Source organism: Schistocerca gregaria, chromosome 1 (assembly GCF_023897955.1).
Source record: "Schistocerca gregaria isolate iqSchGreg1 chromosome 1, iqSchGreg1.2, whole genome shotgun sequence".
NCBI lineage: Eukaryota > Metazoa > Arthropoda > Insecta > Orthoptera > Acrididae > Schistocerca > Schistocerca gregaria.
In genome coordinates, this window is record NC_064920.1 from 365,028,435 (window position 1) to 365,049,396 (window position 20,962).

The following is a 20,962-nucleotide window of genomic DNA, read 5'->3' on the forward strand; positions in this document are numbered from 1 at the left end:
ATCATCCTGTCCTTTCTCCTTATCAGTGTTTTCCACATATTCATTTCCTCTCCGATTCTGCGTAGAATCTCCTCATTCCTTACCTTATCAGTCCACCTAATTTTCAACATTCGTCTATAGTACCACATCTCAAATGCTTCGATTCTCTTCTGTTTCGGTTTTCCCACAGTCCATGTTTCACTACCATACAAAGCTGTACTCCAGACGTATTGATATTTGTAGACTTCTCTTGGCCAGAATGCCTTTTTTGCCATAGCGAGTCTGCTTTTCATGTCCTCCTTGCTCCGTCCGTCATTGGTTATTTTACTGCCTAGGTAGCAGAATTCCTTAACTTCATTGACTTCGTGACCATCAATCCTCATGTTAAGTTTATCGCTGTTCTCATTTCTACTACTTTTTATTACCTTCGTCTTTCTCTGATTTACTCTCAAACCATATTGTGTTAGACTGTTCATTCCGTTCAGCAGATCATTTAATTCTTCTTCACTTTCACTCAGGATAGCAATGCAATCAGCGAATTGTATCATTGATATCCTTTCACCTTGTATTTTAATTCCACTCCTGAACCTTTCTTTTATTTCCATCATTGCTTCCTCGATGTACAGATTGAAGAGTAGGGGCGAAAGGCTACAGCCTTGTCTTACTCCCTTCTTAATACGAGCACTTCGTTCTTGATCGTCCACTCTTATTATTCCCTCTTGATTGTTATACATATTGTATATGACCCGTCTCTCCCTATAGCTTACCGCTACTTCTTTCGGAATCTTGAACAGCTTGCACCATTTTATATTGTCTAACGCTTTTTCCAGGTCGACAAATCCTATGAACGTGTCTTGATTTTTCTTTAGCCTTGCTTCCATTATTAGCCGTAACGTCAGAATTGCCTCTCTTGTGCCTTTACTTTTCCTAAAGCCGAACTGATCGTCACCTAACGCATTCTGAAATTTCTGTTCCATTCTTCTGTATATTATTCTTGTAAGCAGCTTCAATGCATGAGCTGTTAAGCTGATTGTGCGATAATTCTCGCACTTGTCAGCTCTTGCCGTCTTCGGAATTGTGTGGATGATGCTTTTCCGAAAGTCAGATGGTATGTCGCCAGACTCATATATTCTACACACCAACGTGAATAGTCGTTTTGTTGCCACTTCCCGTAATGATTTTAGAAATTCTGATGGAATGTTATCAATCCCTTCTGCCTTATTTGACCGTAAGTCCTCCAAAGCTCTTTTAAATTCCGATTCTAATACTGGATCCCCTATCTATTCTAAATCGACTCCTGTTTCTTCTTCTATCACATCAGACAAATCTTCACCCTCATAGAGGCTTTCAATGTATTCTTTCCACCTATCTGCTCTCACCTCTGCATTTAACAGTGGAATTCCCGTTGCACTCTTAATGTTACCACCGTTGCTTTTAATGTCACCAAAGGTTGTTTTGACTTTCCTGTATGCTGAGTCTGTCCTTCCGACAATCATATCTTTTTCGATGTCTTCACATTTTTCCCGCAGCCATTTCGTCTTAGCTTCCCTGCACTTCCTATTTATTCCATTCCTCAGCGACTTGTATTTCTGTATTCCTGATTTTCCCGGAACATGTTTGTACTTCCTCCTTTTATCAATCAACTGAAGTATTTCTTCTGTTACCCATGGTTTCTTCGCAGCTACCTTCTTTGTAGCTATGTTATTCTTCCCAACTTCTGTGATGGCCCTTTTTAGAGATGTCCATTTCTCTTCAACTGTGTGCCTACTGCGCTATTCCTTATTGCTGTATCTATAGCGTTAGAGAACTTAAAACGTATCTCGTCATTCCTTAGAACTTCCGTATCCCACTTCTTAGCGTATTGATTCTTCCTGACTAATGTCTTGAACTTCAGCCTACTCTTCATCACTACTATATTGTGATCTGAGTCTATATCTGCTCCTGGGTACGCCTTACAATCCAGTATCTGATATCGGAATCTCTGTCTGACCATGATGTAATCTAATTGAAATATTCCCGTATCTCCCGGCCTTTTCCAAGTATACCTACTCCTCTTGTGATTCTTGAACAGGGTAGCTGAAACTTGTTACAGAACTCAATTAGTCTTTCCCCTCTTTCATTTCTTGTCCCAAGCCTATATTCTCCTGTAACCTTTTCTGCTACTCTTTCCCCTACAACTGCATTCCAGTCGCCCATGACTATTAGATTTTCGTCCCCCTTTACATACTGCATTACCCTTTCAATATCCTCATACACTTTCTCTATCTGTTCATCTTCAGCTTGCGACGTCGGCATGTATACCTGAACTACCGTTGTCGGTGTCGGTCTGCCGTCGATTCTGATTAGAACAACCCGGTCACTGAACTGTCCACAGTAACAGACCCTCTGCCCTACCTTCCTATTCATAACGAATCCTACACCGGTTATACCATTTTCTGCTGCTGTTGATATTACCCGATACTCATCTGACCAGAAATCCTTGTCTTCCTTCCACTTCACTTCAATGACCCCTACTATATCTAGCTTGAGCCTTTGCATTTCCCTTTTCAGATTTTCTAGTTTCCCTACCACGTTCAAGCTTCTAACATTCCACGCCCCGACTCGTAGAACATTATCCTTTCGTTGATTATTCAATCTTTTTCTCATGGTAACCTCCCCCTTGGCAGTCCCCTCCCGGAGATCCGAATGGGGGACTTTTCCGGAATCTTTTGCCAATGGAGAGATCATCATGACACTTCTTCAATTACAGGCCACATGTCCTGTGGATACACGTTAGTTTTTCATACTAACTACAATATTTGGTGAGTTACATACGTATTAGTGATTGAATGTGCAACTAGGATACGATAGTGCTTCCTCCAATTGTTTCATACCCTTATTGCAAACACCTTTTCTAATAGTCATGTCACTGAGTCCCATACCATGTCATTGCTTTTAATATAACAAAACATCAGTTTAACTTTTTTATATTTAAGGGAAGGTTAAATAATTGTGGCCCGAAAAAAGCATGTTCTTTGAGATTTTTTTCTCGGGATGTGTCATAGATATCAATGTCGAATTTGGTCAAAATGTTTATTGATATTTCCTCTACAAACCGGAATTTATCCGCGGTAATGTCTAAGAGCAAAGGCGGAAGCGGCATGGGAACAAAAGAAAATTTCGATGTAGACCTTCACTCGCGGTGTGTCACAGGTCAGCTGACTCGTCTGAAATCGAAATTGAGTTGACGTTAGTGAAGTATATAAGATTCTTTAGGAGTTGTACCTCGCTTAAGTTATTTGGACCATACAAAACAAAATGGCGGCCATTTGAAGAAAATAGGGATTTTTCATCGATTTTTCGACTTCGTCGACCAAGTAAAAGTATTTATAGTTGATGGATCGGAATAAAAGTGGTATAGCTCCTAGAAAATTTAGTTAGCTTCGTCGGAAACAAATAATCATGCCAATCGGTTCAGTAGATTTGAAGTTACCGCACCGTGCGATAAAAATAGTCATTTTGAGAAAACCGCGTTTGAAGTTTTGACTACATATAAATACAATATTATACAACTTACGTTGAATCTGCTATTCCGGGTCCATAAACTAGTCCTTCCTCTTCCTCACAGAGGGCGTTCTGCTTAATATGAGCCATCCTTGCGCTGCTCCAGAGCCGCTCGTACGGCCGGTGACAAACGGTTTTCTGCCGCTTGAATCCGGTGGTCGTCCGAATACTTGGCGAACTGCATCGAATAGAGTCCCAGGGTGAAGTCCGTCGTTGTCATGGTCTTCAGAACTGGTGAATAGCCTTCGTTGAAGCTGCTCACTGCCAGGAAAGTCAAAATCTCCACTGCCTTCGCACCAGAATGCAAATGCATGGGGGCTAACTTCCAAACACACGCGTTCAAACTTTCATTTGAATTTTGTGTGTTTCCTCCTCAGCACCGGCACAATAACTCGAAAGAAAAAAAAACTGGTGCTTGAAAAAGGCCGATATCAAGCAGGTGTATTTTTTTTGTAAAACCGCGAATAACAAACATTTCCGTTCCGCATTCGTAAAAGCCATTTCGGGGGTAGATTCTGAACACTTTTATGCGTCCAAAAATGCAGTTACAAAGAAAAACGATTTTTTGAACCAAAAGATAGTAAACCTCCCCTTAATTTGAAAGAACTTGTAGTTTCCTTCAATTCGTTATTATTATTGTTATTATTATTTGTCGACTGAGTAAAAATGGTCATTCACTAGGATTTTATGGCAATTCTCTACCTGAGGAGCCGGCCGGAGTGGCCGAGCGGTTCTAGGCGCTACAGTCTGCAACCGCGCGACCGCTACGGTCGCAGGTTCGAATCCTGCCTCGGGCATGGATGTGTGTTATGTCCTTAGGTTAGTTAGGTTTAAGTAGTTCTAAGTTCTAGGGGACTGATGACCTCAGATGTTAAGTTCCATAGTTCTCCGAGCCATTTCAACCTACCTTAGGATTCCATCTTAGTGTGGGAAATTAAAATTTAACATAGGGTTTGGCCAGTTCTGGCCACATGTGTCAGCTGCTACGGAGTCAGCGGCGACGGGTGAAAATGTGTACCAGACTAGGATTCCAACCCGGGATCTCATGCTTACTAGGCAAGTTCGTTAACCACTGCGCCATCCGTGACACACCGTTGTCGCAACTGCGCGGACTATCCCACCACGCCTCACGACCCGTCCACGATCTCACCGAGCGCCATCTATACGCAGTCCCTGTCCATTGACTCTATGTTTGCCACTCTGATGTTCCAACAGGAATCGGACTATTTGTGCATCGACACATATGCGAAAGAACAGACACCACGCAGTCCTATACAATTTCCATCATTCCGGTACGATTTCACATCCACACACCGCGGGATTTTGCACTTGTTACACCAGGTCGATGATCATGTTCTGATACACCAGCAGTTCTTTGATGTACTCCCCGACTTCGTTGGTATCAGGATATCTGTCCACCTCACGAAGCCAGGTCCTACTACAATGCTTTGAGGAACATGATATTCGACTCAGGTAATGACCACCAAATTCACCTTATCTGAACCCCAAGGAACACATTTGGAACGCTATCGGGCTCCATTTGTGGGCCCACAATCCACTGGACCGTAATAAACGTGAACCAGGTAACCAGTGCGTAGTCATTTGCTATCACGTACTCCAGAAACCTATTAAGGACTGATCGAATCCACACCACACGGAAACCCTGCCGTATTGCTCTCCAAAGATGTACGTACCAACATTCTATTAATCAAGTGGTCATAAGGTTTCAAATCAGGACGGATGGATTGTGGATTTGAACCTAGCTCCTCCGGAAATAGGGACCCAGAGAGTTAACCACTGCAGTATCTCGCTAGATCTAAGATCTTTCGCCCTTGACTTGATACTCTGTACGCAAACAAAACTCTAGTATACTTTGTGGTTGTTTACTCAGATGGGATCAAAATTTAAAGCTGGCTTGGAATATAGGAAAATGTGAAAATGAGTTGGCTTTCATTAAGTGTTTATAAATGTATCCGTGGCACATTAATACCCAGCCGTACAAGTACTATGTGTTGATGAATAATCATAGAGCTTCAGTTATGGGATAAGTGACTAACTTCAGTTTACTTACAGAATACCGGGAAATAGTTCGTGTACGTTGGACCAAGATTACATAAAGTGTGTAGTAAATGGACGAGGGTTATTCCGTAAGTCATTGTAACTATGTTATATCTTGCGATGACATGACAACATAGGAATTCCACGATGTGCGTTGAACCGGTAAGGCAGTGTGTATCTGAATGCCAAAATAGGAGGTTGCGTCAGAGGTTGAAATTAAACATACGCATTGGAAGTCTGTCCAAATTTATTTTGCTCTAGTACAAATGTAACAAAAAGGAATCTAAATCAACTACTGTGCTTCAAAACAGTCCACCGGTGCAACCACACGTGTTGCCAACGAGGGGGAATGCGTTGAATGCCATTGGCATTACCATCAGTGTGTGCCATTTGCTGACGAAATGCTGTGAGGATATCCGCCCTATTTGTAAAGCGCCCCCAAGCAATGATTTCTTGAGTTGCGTAATGAGGTCGAAATCGCATGGACTGAGGTTTGGTGACTACGGTGATGTCACAATCCACACGGTATACCATAGTTGTCATGACTTATGGAATGACCCTCGTATCACACACTGGTTAAGAATTTTGATCCAGGTGGACAGAAGAAGAATGCTTAGAGCGCACAAGATAGGGAAGCGCGAATGGTACGGGTTTATTTGACTCATATCCAGGAGTTGGGAAGGTATGGCGCTCGAGAATCACTGCTTCATCTGCTCTTTTACTGGGTCGCCCGCGGACCAAGTGACATCTACCACCTGAGACAGAAGCGAGACTCATTACTAAAAACCACTGAGGTGCCACTCAACGTTCCAGTTAACTCTGCCTCTACAGCATGCAAATTTGTTGTCTTTGGTATGACGTCAGAGGTAAACTACACATGGCAACTCGAGATCTCAAACCAGCTTCCAGTAATCTTTTCACGATGGTTCGCGGTGACACTCCGCCTGCAAACTCTGGCCAGATTTCAGTATTTGTCATTTGTCTGTTCGTCAAAGCGAGTCTATCACAAGATCGTAATGCAGCCCTTCCTTCCTTCCTTCCTTCCCTCTCACTACACTTTTGTCTGATCCATCTCGTCTAAATTCGTTCTATAGTGTTTGCACTGGTGTCAACTGTCTGCGTGATCTGTCGGTATGGCGTTTTCACGTCTCTCATGTTTCTAATTAGACCTTTCCTCAAGTAAGAAGCATAGTGATAAGCCAGACGTGCAGTGTCCTCTGGGCGTGCTGTGTTGAGACCTCCACGTAAAAAGTTCCAGTAACGTTATAGACAGCAGCCATCAAGAACTCAAACCATTCATCTATAGGAACAGCACTTTTTATAATCTGAAAATATCAAAAATAAACTCGAATAAGGATGCAATTTCAATCAATATGTGTGGTGCCGGCTGTGTTTTAATGTGAAGTAGTATGGAAGATTCTGACTCCGAACTAGTGATCTAAATCTGGCAAAAATGAGACATGAATATGTTTAACTACTATACCCTACTGGTCTTTTTTATCAGATCCACTGATGATGGTGTCGTACCCCATAAGTGAAATGGCCATACTGTGATTATTGTATATAAACTCCTCCCGAACAGGCCCAAACGGTACCTACCGGCCGCCATGTCATCCTCACCCATAGGCGTCACTGGATGCGGATATGGAGGGGCATGTGGTCAGCACACCGCTCTCCCAGCCGTATGTCAGTTTCCGAGACCGGAGCCGCTACTTCTCAATCAAGTAGGTCCTCAGTTTGCCTCACAAAGGTTGAGTAGACCCTGCTTGACAACAGTGCCCGGCAGACCGGATGGTCACCCATCCAAGTGCTAGCCCAGCCCGAAAGCGCTTACCTTCGGTGATCTGACGGGAACCGGTGTTACCACATCGGCAAGGCCGTTGGCGATTATTGTATATAAGTAGTAGGAATTTCTGACCTGAAAACATGTAAAATAATTTCTCTACCCTTGAGACAACGGAAATAAGCCGCACAGTATGGCCTAATGGAGACGAACCCAATGTTTAGCAGCATCTCATAATACATTTCTTACTGACCTGCAAGGCTTAAAGTAAAAAAGAGAATTTAAATTTTCGAATTTATTAAAGTTACTTGTACATGAAGGAGTTTAATTGTGTAACAAACATGTTTTTAAATGTCACAATCCTCTGCGAAATGCAAAGTTGGCAAAGTAATCAGTATGAGGGGGTGAGGGTGGGTGGGGGGATGTCTCTATGGGAAGAAGGGAACGGGAAGGATGTTATAAGCTTGTGCGTGATACAACATGCCGCAAGAGAGAAAAGCATTACTGAGGAAAAGAACAAGAGAGAAAGTTGTTAAGATTTATTCATAGAAATATGCGATGTTGATTAACTTAAAATATCGTTAACAAATTTAGACGAGGCAAGAGAAGAGCGAGAGAAAAAACTGATGTAAATAACAGTCATTGAAACAAGACAACGAACGCTCTGATCAGTTTAAAACAGGGCAGTGTAAGGAATTTAAAGTACGACGCACGTGGCAGAGACTTCAGGAATTCGGAAAGAGTTTGGTACAAAGAACTGGGACGACTGACCACTTCTGGCCACGATCTAACAGTGCACCAGCAAGCAGTTTCCCTCCCGGCCAACGGCACCTCCAATGCGTCCAGCTTGTGGCACGTCCTGCCTTCAATTGCCCCATTTCGCTCCTCTACACCTGCGAGAGGATGCAACGCGTCGGACCAATTCGCTCACCTCCATTGAGCACCGTACGGATTCTTTGTTAGCCCATGTTAACGGAAGACTTTCTCTAAAGATATCGAAACTTCTAACGCGAAGTTCTAGCAACCAATAGGAAACCACACCTACGAATTCGGCAGGAAATATCGATCCACTTGTTGTTGTTGTGGTCTTCAGTCCTGAGACTGGTTTGATGCAGCTCTCGATGCTACTCTATCCTGTGCAAGCTTCTTCATCTCCCAGTACCTACTGCAACCTACATCCTTCTGAATCTGTTTAGTTTATTCATCTCTTGGTCTCCCTCTACGATTTTTACTCTCCACGCTGCCGTCCAATGCTAAATTGGTGATCCCTTGATGCCTTAGAATATGCTCTACCAACCGATCCCTTTTTCTAGTCAAGTTGTGACACAAATTTCTCTTCTCTCCAATTCTATTCAGTACCTCCTCATTAGTTACGTGATCTACCCATATAATCTTCAGCATTCTTCTGTAGCACCACATTTCGAAAGATTCTATTCTCTTCTTGTCTAAACTATTTATCGTCCACGTTTCACTTCCATACATGGCTACACTCCATAAAAATACTTCCAGAAAAGACTTCCTGACACTTAAATCTATACTCGATGTCATCAAATTTCTCTTCTTCAGAAGCGCTTTCTTTGGCATTGCCAGTCTACATTTTATATCCTCTCTACTTCGACCATCATCAGTTATTTTGCTCCCCAAATAGCAAAACTCATTTACTACTTTAAGCGTCTCATTTCCTAATCTAATTCCCGGAGCATCATCCGATTTAATTTGACTACATTCCATCAACCGCGTTTTGCTTTTGTTGATGTTCATAGCCATCGATCCACTTATGCGCCCCAAATTACGTACGCCAAGACAGAGGGCTGGCGTCCTCTGCTGCTATCTCTCTCCTTGTTGTTCGACTGCTCCCGCTGATATTGTCCTATGCATTCCAGCGGTATAGCTCTCCATTTCTAAGCGTGGTGAGAGCAGAAAACTCTCCTCACAGCCAAACCAAGAGAGTAGATTTCATGTAAGACAGAGAGCGTTAATGAAATAGATGCTGCTGATCATAAAGGGAAAATCAGAATTAATCAAACACACACCCTGCAGATCACTTCATATAGGCGTTGGCCCGAGTAGAAAACGCTAAAAATGGCACATGAAAATGATAACGTACCGTATCTAGTTGGTAGGCTATATGCTAATGAAAGATGTACTCATACAGATGGACGTCTTTCAAATACACTGCACAGGGCACAGGAACACTAGAGTACCAGTTTGGTAGTGTCCACGGTGTACCACTTCCCATTTCCCCGTGTATAAGTGGGGGCCCATCCGTAGCAGCTGTAGCGTCGTCGCCCCCCTCCCCCCCCCCCCCCCCATGTGGTTCCAGCTCTCCCTCCAGAGGTGTGTCCCCAAGGCCCCGAAGACTAGGCCGCAGATTGCTCCCAGAGGGGTTTCCCCTAGTAACGTAATGGCCTTATCCACCCACTGCCCGGGATGCAGCAGCGGTTTTCTAATCTGTGTTAAAGGCTACACAAGTTCCGGACGATGGAAATCTAATTTCGGAAACAGATTTTCACGGTGGTGTTTACATATTACAAACTGGAATTGGTTTTGCTAACCCCTATCAAATATCGCTTTCCCGAATGTAATTCGATTACACGATTGGTGCCTGTAAATCAGCTTCTACGATTTACTCCATACAGTGAGGAGAGGGTGTGATTACTTCCGTAATTTTTTAATCAGCAGTACATTTTCATACGAAGCTAAGTGAATACGTAAGAAAAAATGGGGAGTTTTTGTTATATGGTGATGGAAATTTTGCATAAAGGCACGTGTTTATTTGTGGAAAAAAGATGCTTATTTTCGTGTTTGCAATACCATATGACACACATTTTTTCTGTACGGTTTACAACAAAACAAAACAAAACATATTCTCATTTCACCATTATAATTAGGCCGAGTGCTTAAAAGCTGATAAAAGTCGGTCTTTCGCTTAGGAAGGACCGAAAGTTGGTACAAAGACAAGTCCACGACATCACGCGCACGTTGGTGAATCTCAAGAGTTCGCTACAGCTGCAGTTTTGCTAAAGTCGTACGACACTTTTTGTGATACAGCCGCGTGGAAATCCTCTATCGGGTGACGAGCATGCGAGTATTAAGCCGTACAAAGAAATAGGTTTGTCCAAATGACAGACTGCTAAAAATTAGCGCATTCCAGTTGTGTTATTGATAACTTCGTCAGACTGGATCCACAGTATGGCAACAATGGCAAATATGGCCTGACACCAAAACTGTCAGCATCCAATACGCGTGGCGTAAAGCAAAAGTCAGCGGCTTGCGTTCCTGTTAAATCGTGGTTGATTTGCAGTTATCAGCCGCTTTCAGACGCATTAGACAAATACAGGTTCAAGACGCAAATATAGCAGTCAAGAAACGGCTCTATAAGCCACCTTTAAATTATGCGCATAAGGAGGGTCGACTGAATTTTTCAGAACGTATGTCGTGGAATGTAGAATGGACAAAAATAATTTTCAGTGATGAGAGGAGGTTTAATTTGGATTGTCCAGATGGTTTTCAGTATTGCTGACATGATCTCCATGTAGTAGAAACTTTGGCGGCAGCATCGTTGTAATCAGGGTGGCATCTTGTGCTAGAGGCAGGTCCAACATAGCATGGCTGTACCCCAAAATGAAGTCTGATGATCATACACGAATGCTGGAAATCGAGTTGGTTTGTATATATGAGGAATTTGTCGATGATAGTTTACTATTCCAACACGATAACACTCGGTTTCACAGGTCTGCCAAGACAAAGTCGTGGTTTCAAGATAAATGAATTCCACTTCTGAGCCAACCATCAAGAGACCGGAGTTAAATCCCCTGGAAAATCTATGGAGGATCCTAGCAGGAAGCGTTTGTCGAAGTGGAGACCGTTGAGACTGTGGCAGAGCTGAAAACTGCAATGCGAATTGAGTGGACCTCAATCTCGTAAGAAGAGATAGCCGCCCTTATACAATCAATGCCTAAGAAGATTTACGCAGTTATTAAGAACAGCTGAGGCTCGACTAAATAATTGGTCATTGTTTCGATCTATTTACTGTATACGTTGTGACGTTATGACAATAGTTCATAAGAGCCTTTATATCAGTTTCCACCCCTAAAGTTGTCTTGTTTCTTTAAATTTACTAACTTCCAATACTAATGGTGAAACGGGAATGTATTTTGTTTTGCTTTGTTGTAAACTGTACATGAAAAATGTCTGCAATACCAAATACGCAAATAAACATGTTTTTTCTATAAATAACCACGTGCCTTTATATTAATTTTCACCACTGTATACTTACACCATCTACATTCAAACCCTGCAAACCACTTTGAAGTCGACGACAGAGAGTACTTCCATTCTCCAATTATTACAGTTTCTTTCTTTGGCATTCACATATGGAGTGCAGGAAGAACACTTAATTAAATGTCTATGTGCGCATCGTAATCACTCTAATCTTGTCTTCGCGATCACTATGGGAGCGACGCGTAGAGGTTGCAACATATTCGTAGATTCACCACATAAACCTAATGCTTGAACCTTTGTAAGCAGATTTTCTCGGGATAGTTTGCAACTATCTTCAGGCGGCTACCAGTTCAGTTTCTTGAGCACCTCCGCGACACTTTCTCTGAATCATACAAACCCGTCATGATTCGTGCTGCGCTTCTTTGCACACATCCAATGTCCACTCTTCATCCTATTTGGTACAGGTACCACACGCTTCAGAAATGTTCTAGGATGGATCGCACGACTGTTTAATAACCGATCTCCTTCATCAGACTGATTGCTTTTCCCCAGTATTGTACCAATAAACCAAGATCTGCCTCTTGCTTTACCTGCTAGTGGGCCTATGTGATCGTTCCATTTCATATCACTTCATATTGTTACATTCAGGTATTTGCAATAGTAAGCATATTCCACTTGTGACTCTTTGACATTCTAGACATAAGATAAGTTTCATCGTTTAACAAATTTTCCATTTCTGTATATTTAAAGTAAGTTTCTAATTTTTGCGTCTCTTTAAATTCGCACCGACATCCGGCAACTTTTTCGCCTGCACCTATTAATTTCTTGTTGATGAACTCTGAGCTTTCGTGCAAATATGATGAAACCTCCGCGTCTCCTCTATATCTTCTTTGTTACCCAACCTTCCCTTCTACAGTAACCTATGAGACCTTTCCTTAGGATTTCTATCTCTTGCTTAACAATAACAAACGAACTCTTCCCTTTGAAATTAATTCTCTTTCTCAATAATAATAAGTGCAAATCTTCACATACAAATTTAAATGCTGCTTATTAAAAGTTACTTGCTGATTATTTCGACGAAACATAGAATGTGTCGTCGTCGTGGCCCTCAGTCGTTATCTGCAATAACCCAAAACTGTTCCTTACCTTTTTTATTGTTACTGGATCGCCATCTGACTGCTACATCGAACTGTGACATGAATATACTTACTCTGCTTTACTATACTCTATTAGCTGCTGGTGCGCTGTCATAATAAGTGGCTGTATTTATTACCAAAGCTGACATTATTCTTTAATTAATTTGACTGAAGTTACGTAATTCATAGTTAAACTTTTACTTGACAACAATAAAATTTTGCAAAGTTTTACGTTGATGGTTTCTGGGATGGATTATAATCAGTAATCCAATATTGCTGGCAAAAATTAATAATATTCTGAATGAAATGATTTTACGAACGTTCAAATGGGATTTACTTTTTACAATAATCTTACAACTAGCATTCGCAAACATACCATCAGTAAAAAAAAAACAAAAAAAAAACAATAATATGAGTTCCACTTATGATAATAGTTAGCTCATGTCTCTGTACATCCGTTTATAATCTCTTGTGAATCATAGCTGGTGGCTGGCAGGCACACCGCTCCTCTCAACCTCTCGCTTCAGACCTGCTTCCGACTCGCTTCACATCTCGTTACTACTGACTTCCTACGAACGCTAAAGTGCGGTCTCTCCCGCCAACAATGCTTTCTGGTGCAGACAGTCCCTGCTACCATTACAAAATGTATCAATGCGCGGTCTTTCCCGCTCTTTTCTTAAAATTAATCCATACGCGGTCTATCCCGCCCTTTTGAAAATTATATCAATGTGCTGTCTCTCCTGCCAACAATACTTTGGTGCAGACATTCCCTGCTACCACAGTTATTGCCAACATGACAAATATTAATTATTCCTACTTAATCCTATTAATAAAATATAAACATCTTTCATATATTGTGGTTTGACAACAGACAATAGAAATATACACGTCTTACAATGAGAGTCATGTTCCCCTAGCAAACTTTACCCTCAGTTATCGCTCTGTTGTTGACCAGCTAAAACGACAATCGGACTTAACATTATTAATAGTGCGGCAATAAATTTAACACTTTCGAAAAACAAATCGCAGAAGATGAAACAGTGCGAATGCACATTAATTAAAATAAAAAATAACTTGTTGTCTTACGTGTAAAAAAGCCTATTGCCACACCGGACAGAAATAGGTAAAAACACACTCGCGATGGTGGAAAAATAGTATATAAAATTTTCTTCCAATTTCTTTCTTATTAATGTGCCAGAACTTTTAAACTCTCTTCTAATGTGAAAGCTGTTGCAGAAAAAATTTTTTCGAGAATAGAGAGGGACGTGTTCAGAGGTATACGAGGAGCACTAACAGTTTATCTATGGTGTGTTTCATATTACATGAGAGTAACTACACATTGATAGTGAAAACGGATCACTTGAGGAATTCTTGAGGTTAGCAGTTGAGAAAATATCAAAAGAGAGTTGGTGAAGATATTGCAGTAGTTAGATGTATGAAACGTTACAGAAAATGTTGTGTTTGTTAAGCAGAAGTCCAATTATTGAAGCGCATACGTGAAAGAGTGTCTCGTGGTCAGCGTATGTCAACAGCACTGTACTGGAGCACAGCACACAACTCGATGACATGGTGGCAATAAAAGCAATGATGTGCGACAACTGATGAATTCTTGTCGGGCTTTCACAACTTCGTTTCATATCTAGGATCTAGGGCTACCAGACACAACACTGAATAGAATGATGCGAGAGATACGCAGGAGCAGAAGATTTAACTTTGACTCCATTAACTGACAACGGTTGGGAGCTCTAGAAATATTGTCCGAGAAAGGTCAGAATGACTTAAAAGATTGTACTGACAGGAAAATTTCACGGGGGAAATAATAAGGTTGCAGGTAACTATTAAAAATTCTTCTTTCGATCTCAAAAATCTGAATCGCTACACGTTAACCGTGTGTTCTGCAGGAATCCAAAATTCTCTTTTCTCTGAAACAAAAAGAGGGCTACGCGTCGTTTACAATTGCTCTAAAAGACATAGTGAAACCACATTTGATTGATAAATAAGAAATAACAGCTATATAAAAATTAGTAACTCATTTTACAACCTGAATACGAAGGCTTGAAATTTCTTAGCAGTGTCGAAAGAGACATCTTCGTACACGAACTGGGAATTATTCATATATTACAATAATGTGTGTCAAGTGCCATAAGTAACGTTCAGCAAATATCGGTGCATCTACAAACGTTTCTCTTAAGCGTTTATACAAGAACAAGCAATTCACCTCTTATTTCAGTGACAAATGCGGAACGTTGATATGATTAAACATTTTGATGAACTAATATAAGTATTATGAGGTTCCCGTGGTAACAGGGGTGACTCGCGTTGTTTGGAGACTGGAAACCTAGTGCTGTTTATGCAAGTCAGTGAAACACCCAATTTCAGGATTCCTGTTAATAAACAAACCGTATAAATGTAGGTGCGTCACTGGCACAGACTCAGTAGTATCGTATCGATACACACACTCTCACACGCACACAGCCACAAGCGCGCCCGTGCATACGTACGCACACACACTCACACACATTCACCAAGCACAACAGGAACTGTGACGTAGTGTACTGGAAGACTGGAAATTAAATAAAGCACTAGGGACAGACAACATTACATGGGAATTCCTAATGTCATTGGGACAGACTGCAGCCACGGTACTATTCAATATATTCTGCGACATAAATGAGACTGGCGAGGTAGCATCAAATTTTCGGAGAAATATCATCCACACAATATAATGGGCAGATAGGTACAAAACTGTCACACAGTTAGCTTAATATTTCATGCGCCCAAGAACGCTGTCAAGAATAATACACAAAAGAACGGAAAAGAAAGTTGAGGATCTGTTAAATGACGATCAGTTCGGCTTTAGAAAGGAGAAAGGCAGGTATGACTCTGCATTTGATAATGGAAGCAAGTTTTGAAGAATCAAGATGCGTGTTGTCGATCCAGAAAATTGAAACGGTACAAGATGTTTGAAATTGTGAAAAAATACAAGTAAGGTACAGAGAAAGACGGGTGATGTGTAATATGTACAAGAACTAAGAGGAAGCAATAAGACTGGAAGACCAGGAACGAACTACTCGGATTAAAAGGAGTGTAAGACGTGGATGCAGTCGTTCGTCCCTATTGTTCAACCTCTAAGTCAAGAAGCAATGACTGAAATAAGAAAAGAAGTTCAAGAGTGGGATTAAATTTCAAGGTAAAAGGACATCAATGATAAGGCTTGCCAATGAGTTTGCTATCCTCAGTAGAGTTGAGCTGTAGCAAAACTACGTTTCGGTAGTTTAGTGCACTACATAAATGACGTAGTAAATGGTAAGATGACTGGTAGTATTGGTACCATTGGAAGGGAAATGGACATAAATGAATATATAATGTGTAATGAATGTGTCATGTGTAAATGAATGTATTAGAATTGCACATCATTAATGTTAGATCATTGTGTGTTTTATATCCTTACAGAATACAAATTGCATTTTATAAGTAATAAAAATTTGTTAATCGTGTGACATCTGCGCCTTTATGGAACCAAAGCAATTACTTTTGATGCAAGTACAGTTTACACACACAAACATAATATTAGTGTTATTTTGTATTCATACAAAATTCTTCATCAGGACCAAAGTCAAGAGCTTCCTGTTGTTTCTGATAAATGCGAAAGTTGTTTTTGAATAACGGAAACATGTTTTATGTATGTTCGATGAAGCAATGAATTGATGTCTGATATATTTTTGTTTTGCTGTTTTTTATTTTTATTTTTATCTTTTTCATTTTTTATTTTTTTATTTTTTGGCGAATTTGTGTTTTCTAGCACAATATAGTAAATCTACATTTTGTTCTTTATTTTTGCTACAGCATACCTGTGTTTCGCGTTACAATTTAACAATTTTCGAATAAAATCTGAATTAAAGATTGATCGGATCAATTTTGCTGTAGATACTGTTTATTTTTAAGTAACAGACAGGAGATAACTAGGTATAAAAAAATTTCCGTGTTCTCACTCACATTCTAGACGGTTTACCGTTTCCGCTATTTAGGGGGATCTAGTAAGTTACTGATCGCATAAGTAATGAAAACGAGCGCTATGAGGTAGCGCCCAATACGTATGCAACACACCGAACAAACAGGTAATGCGGGTAAGACAGTAACTGCTCAAAGCTACCGTAGTCCACGCTCACTTATGGTAATCTATGGAAACCTATGACAGTGTTAAAATCCTAATCCTCAATGAAAGCAAAGAACAATTACAGGATCTGTTGGACAGCACGAAGAGTCTAATGAGCACAGAGTATCAAAAAATGGTTCAAATGGCTCTGTGCACTATGGGACTTAACTTCTAAAGTCATCAGTCCCCCAGAACTTAGAACTACTTAAACCTAACTAACCTAAGGACATCACACACATCCATGCCCGAGGTAGGATTCGAACCTGCGATCGCAGCGGTCGAGTGGTTCCAGACTGCAGCGCCTAGAACCGCTCGGCCACCCAGGCCGGCCGCACCCCCCGAGTATCGATTGAGATTAAAACGGAAAAAGGCGAAAGCAATGAGGAGTATCAGAAAGGAGAAAAGTGAGACACTTGAAACCAAAATTGGTGATCACGAAATAGACGACGTTAAGAGATTCTGCTACCTTGGAAGCAAAATAACCCATGACGGACGAAGTAAGGAAGACATAAAAAGCAGACTAGCTCGGACAAGGAAGGCATTCCTGGCCAAAAGAAGCCTGCTAATGTCAAACATAGGCCTTAATTTAAGGAGAAAAATTCTGAGGATGTACGTTTGGAGCAGAGCACTATATAGTAGTGAACGACGCGCAGAGGGAATACTGGTACATAAGAAGTCCAAGCGTTCCAGTTTCTCCAAAGAATTGACATAGAGAGGAATATATGGCAAACACTGGCAGAAAGAAGGGACAGGGTGATACCACTTATGGTAAGGCATCAGTGAATAGCCTCCATGGCAGTAGAGGGAACTGCAAGTGAACGGAGACATTGGAGTACAACCAATAAATAAGTGCTTCTCTGAAATGAAGAAATTCCTCGCGGGCCGCACATACACGAATGTGTGTGTGTGTGGTCAGAAAATGTCTGAAATGTTAAAGTGATAAGAAAAAAATTCGATACAATACGCCGTTTCCAAGTTGTTTAGCATTGAAATCGGGGCATCGCGCTCTCACATTCAAGCGGCCTGCCAGGGGCCGTGTTACCCAACGAGCGCTTCGTTCGGTTAGCTGAAACTTGACGATCTAATTGGCTAACTTCTGTGAAAAATGAAAGTCGGAAACGGCGCAAAGTATGGAATTTTTTTCTTAACATTTATGTCTCCGTGTATGGGTTTCGTAAGAGCGTGCAAAAATCTATGAGGACATAGATAAAGCTCTACTGAATAATTTGAGGTAGGGAAAGTGGGGTGGGAGAAGCCAGCTTAAGGAGATATGGAAGTAAACTTGTCTGTCTTCTAGCTTATTTACAATTAACATGCATACAAACTTACACGTACATTTTTATTTCCTGCAACGAAACAAGGAGAACGAGCCTAATTACTAGGAAGTCATGATGAAAGTTTTGTTTACTTGTTCATAAGATTGTTCTGTTGTATCGTATTTATATTGTCCCTTGACAGAATGTGCTAGCAGTCAGACCCATTCATTACTCAGTGCTATTCAAAGACGTACAGTACAGTACAATGGAGCAGTACCGCTACAGTTTCGCAGAAATCACTGACATTCAGCTTGTGTATGGGGAAGTACGTTGCAATGCTCTCGCTGCTGAATGGCTGTACAGGGAACGATTTCCTAACAGGCATGGCGAGTGTTTATTTCTTTCGATCGACGAATTCGGGAAAATGGTTCATTGGAAAGAAGAAACGAGCGACCTGGCGACACGAGGACCACTCGCACACCTGATTTTGAAGGGGAGATGTTGGAACGTATTGCAGCGGACTCCACTACAAGTACTCGTTGTACTGCACGTTAAGTAGGATCTGCACATCCTAGCGTATGGCGAGTACTCCACGAACAACAATGACACCAATGCCACCCACAACGAGTACGAATCCATGCAATGCTTCTAATTTTGCGCCAAGAGTCGCATTGTGTCAGTGGTTGCACAGACAATGGATTGTTCGACAAGATTTCCACCAAATCCTGCTGTTTACTTTCGCGACCTCATTTGATCGTGATGGTATTACGGACTGCAGGAATAGCCATGTGTGGGATGAGGAAAACACTCATGCTGTAATAGAGTCATGCCACCAAGTACGTTTTGCTGTGAGTTTCTGGACCGGAACTGAAGGCGACAATCATTTGGCCATATCTTCGACCTGGCCGTCTGAATGGTTCAAATGGCTCTGAGCAGTATGGGACTTAACGTCTGGGGTCATCAGTCCCCTATACTTAGAACTACCTAAACTTAACTAAGCTAAGGACACCACACACATCCATGCCCGAGAAAGGATTCGAACCTGCGACCGCTGCGGCCGCGCGGTTCCAGACTGAAGCGCCTAGAACCACTCGGTCACAATGGCCACCTGTAATAGGGTTCGTGCAAACAGTTCTGGCTGAGTTGTTGAAGAATGTACCCTTGCCTGTTCGTGAGAGGATGTAGATACAACATGACGCTGCACCGACTCAGTTTAGTGTGAATCTCTGCAACCATCTCAATGCTGTATTTCCCGGTCGCTGCGTTGGAAGGGGAGATCATATTCCATGGCTTGCGAGGTCACCTGGCCTCAATCACCTTGATTATTTCCTATGAGGATATCTAACGTCACGAAGACGGAATTAGTTGACAGAATTCTAGCTGCGTGTGATGTGATTCCGAACACATTACGGATATTTGTCAGGATCCGTCAGAATATTGTTCACCGATGTCGTGCTTGCAGTGAGGTTGATGGCCTTCAGTTTAAGCGACAATTTGTACGATACGGTACAAATGATACGTTCATTGTGTCAGTTATGGTATTTGGAGTTAATTGCATCTAATGTCAACTAAAAAGCACACAGTAATGTGATTTTATTCCTATAATCTTCTTAAGATCGCTTCTCCGACCCCAGGTCCCCTGGGAAAAAGAAATGTACTGTATTCGAGATTCATCTTTCTATATAGGGTAGTCCATTGATCGTGACCGGGCCAAATATCTCACGAAATAAGCGTCAAACGAAAAAACTACAGAGAACGAAAATTGTCTATCTTGAAGCGGGAAACCAGATGGCGCTATGGTTGGCCCGTTAGATGGCGCTGCCATAGGTCAAACGAATATCAGTTGCGTTTTTTTAAAATAGGAACCCCCATTTCTATTACATATTCGTGTAGTACGTAAAGAAATATGAATGTTTTAGTTGGACCACTTTTTTCGCTTTGTGATAGATGGCGCTGTAGTAGTCACAAACATATGGCTCACAGTTTTAGACGAACAGTTGGTAACAGGTAGGTTTTTTAAATTAAAATACAGAACGCAGGTACGTTTGAACATTTTATTTCGGTTGTTCCACTGTGATAAATGTACCTTTGTAAACTTATCATTTCTGAGAGCATACGCTGTTACAGCGTGTCTACCTGTAAATACCACATTAATGCAATAAATGCTCTCCGAAGTCAGAGTGATTTCAGGTGTGCCTCAGGGGAGTGTCATAGGACCGTTGCTATTCACAATATACATAAATGGCCTGGTGGATGACATCGGAAGTTCACTGAGGCTTTTTGCAGATGATGCTGTGGTGTATCGAGAGGTTGCAACAATGGAAAATTGTACTGAAATGCAGGAGGATCTGCAGCGAATTGACGCATGGTGCAGGGAATGGCAATTGAATCTCAATGTAGACAAGTGTAATGCGCTGCGAATACATAGAAAGATAGATCCCTTATCATTTAGCTACAAAATAGCAGGTCAGCAACTGAAAGCAGTTAATTCCATAAATTATCTGGGAGTACGCATTAGGAGTGATTTAAAATGGAATGATCATATAAAGTTGATCGTCGGTAAAGCAGATGCCAGAGTGAGATTCATTTGAAGAATCCTAAGGAAATGCAATCCGAAAACAAAGGCAATAGGTTTCAGTACGCTTGTTCGCCCACTGCTTGAATACTGCTCAACAGTGTGGGATCCGTACCAGATAGGGTTGATAGAAGAGATAGAGAAGATCCAACGGAGAGCAGCGCGCTTCGTTACAGGATCATTTAGTAATCGCGAAAGCGTTAGGAAGATGATAGATAAACTCCAGTGGAAGACTCTGCATGAGAGACGCTC

At 41.5% G+C, this 20,962-nt stretch overlaps 1 protein-coding gene and 1 pseudogene across 2 annotated transcripts in view; both read right to left on the reverse strand.

Annotated features, from left to right (window-relative positions):
• LOC126346684 (ankyrin-2-like) overlaps positions 1-20,962 on the reverse strand; it is a 962,838-nt gene that overhangs the window by 898,708 nt on the left and 43,168 nt on the right. The window lies entirely within an intron of this gene.
• LOC126291291 (5S ribosomal RNA) lies at positions 7,348-7,465 on the reverse strand (annotated as a pseudogene).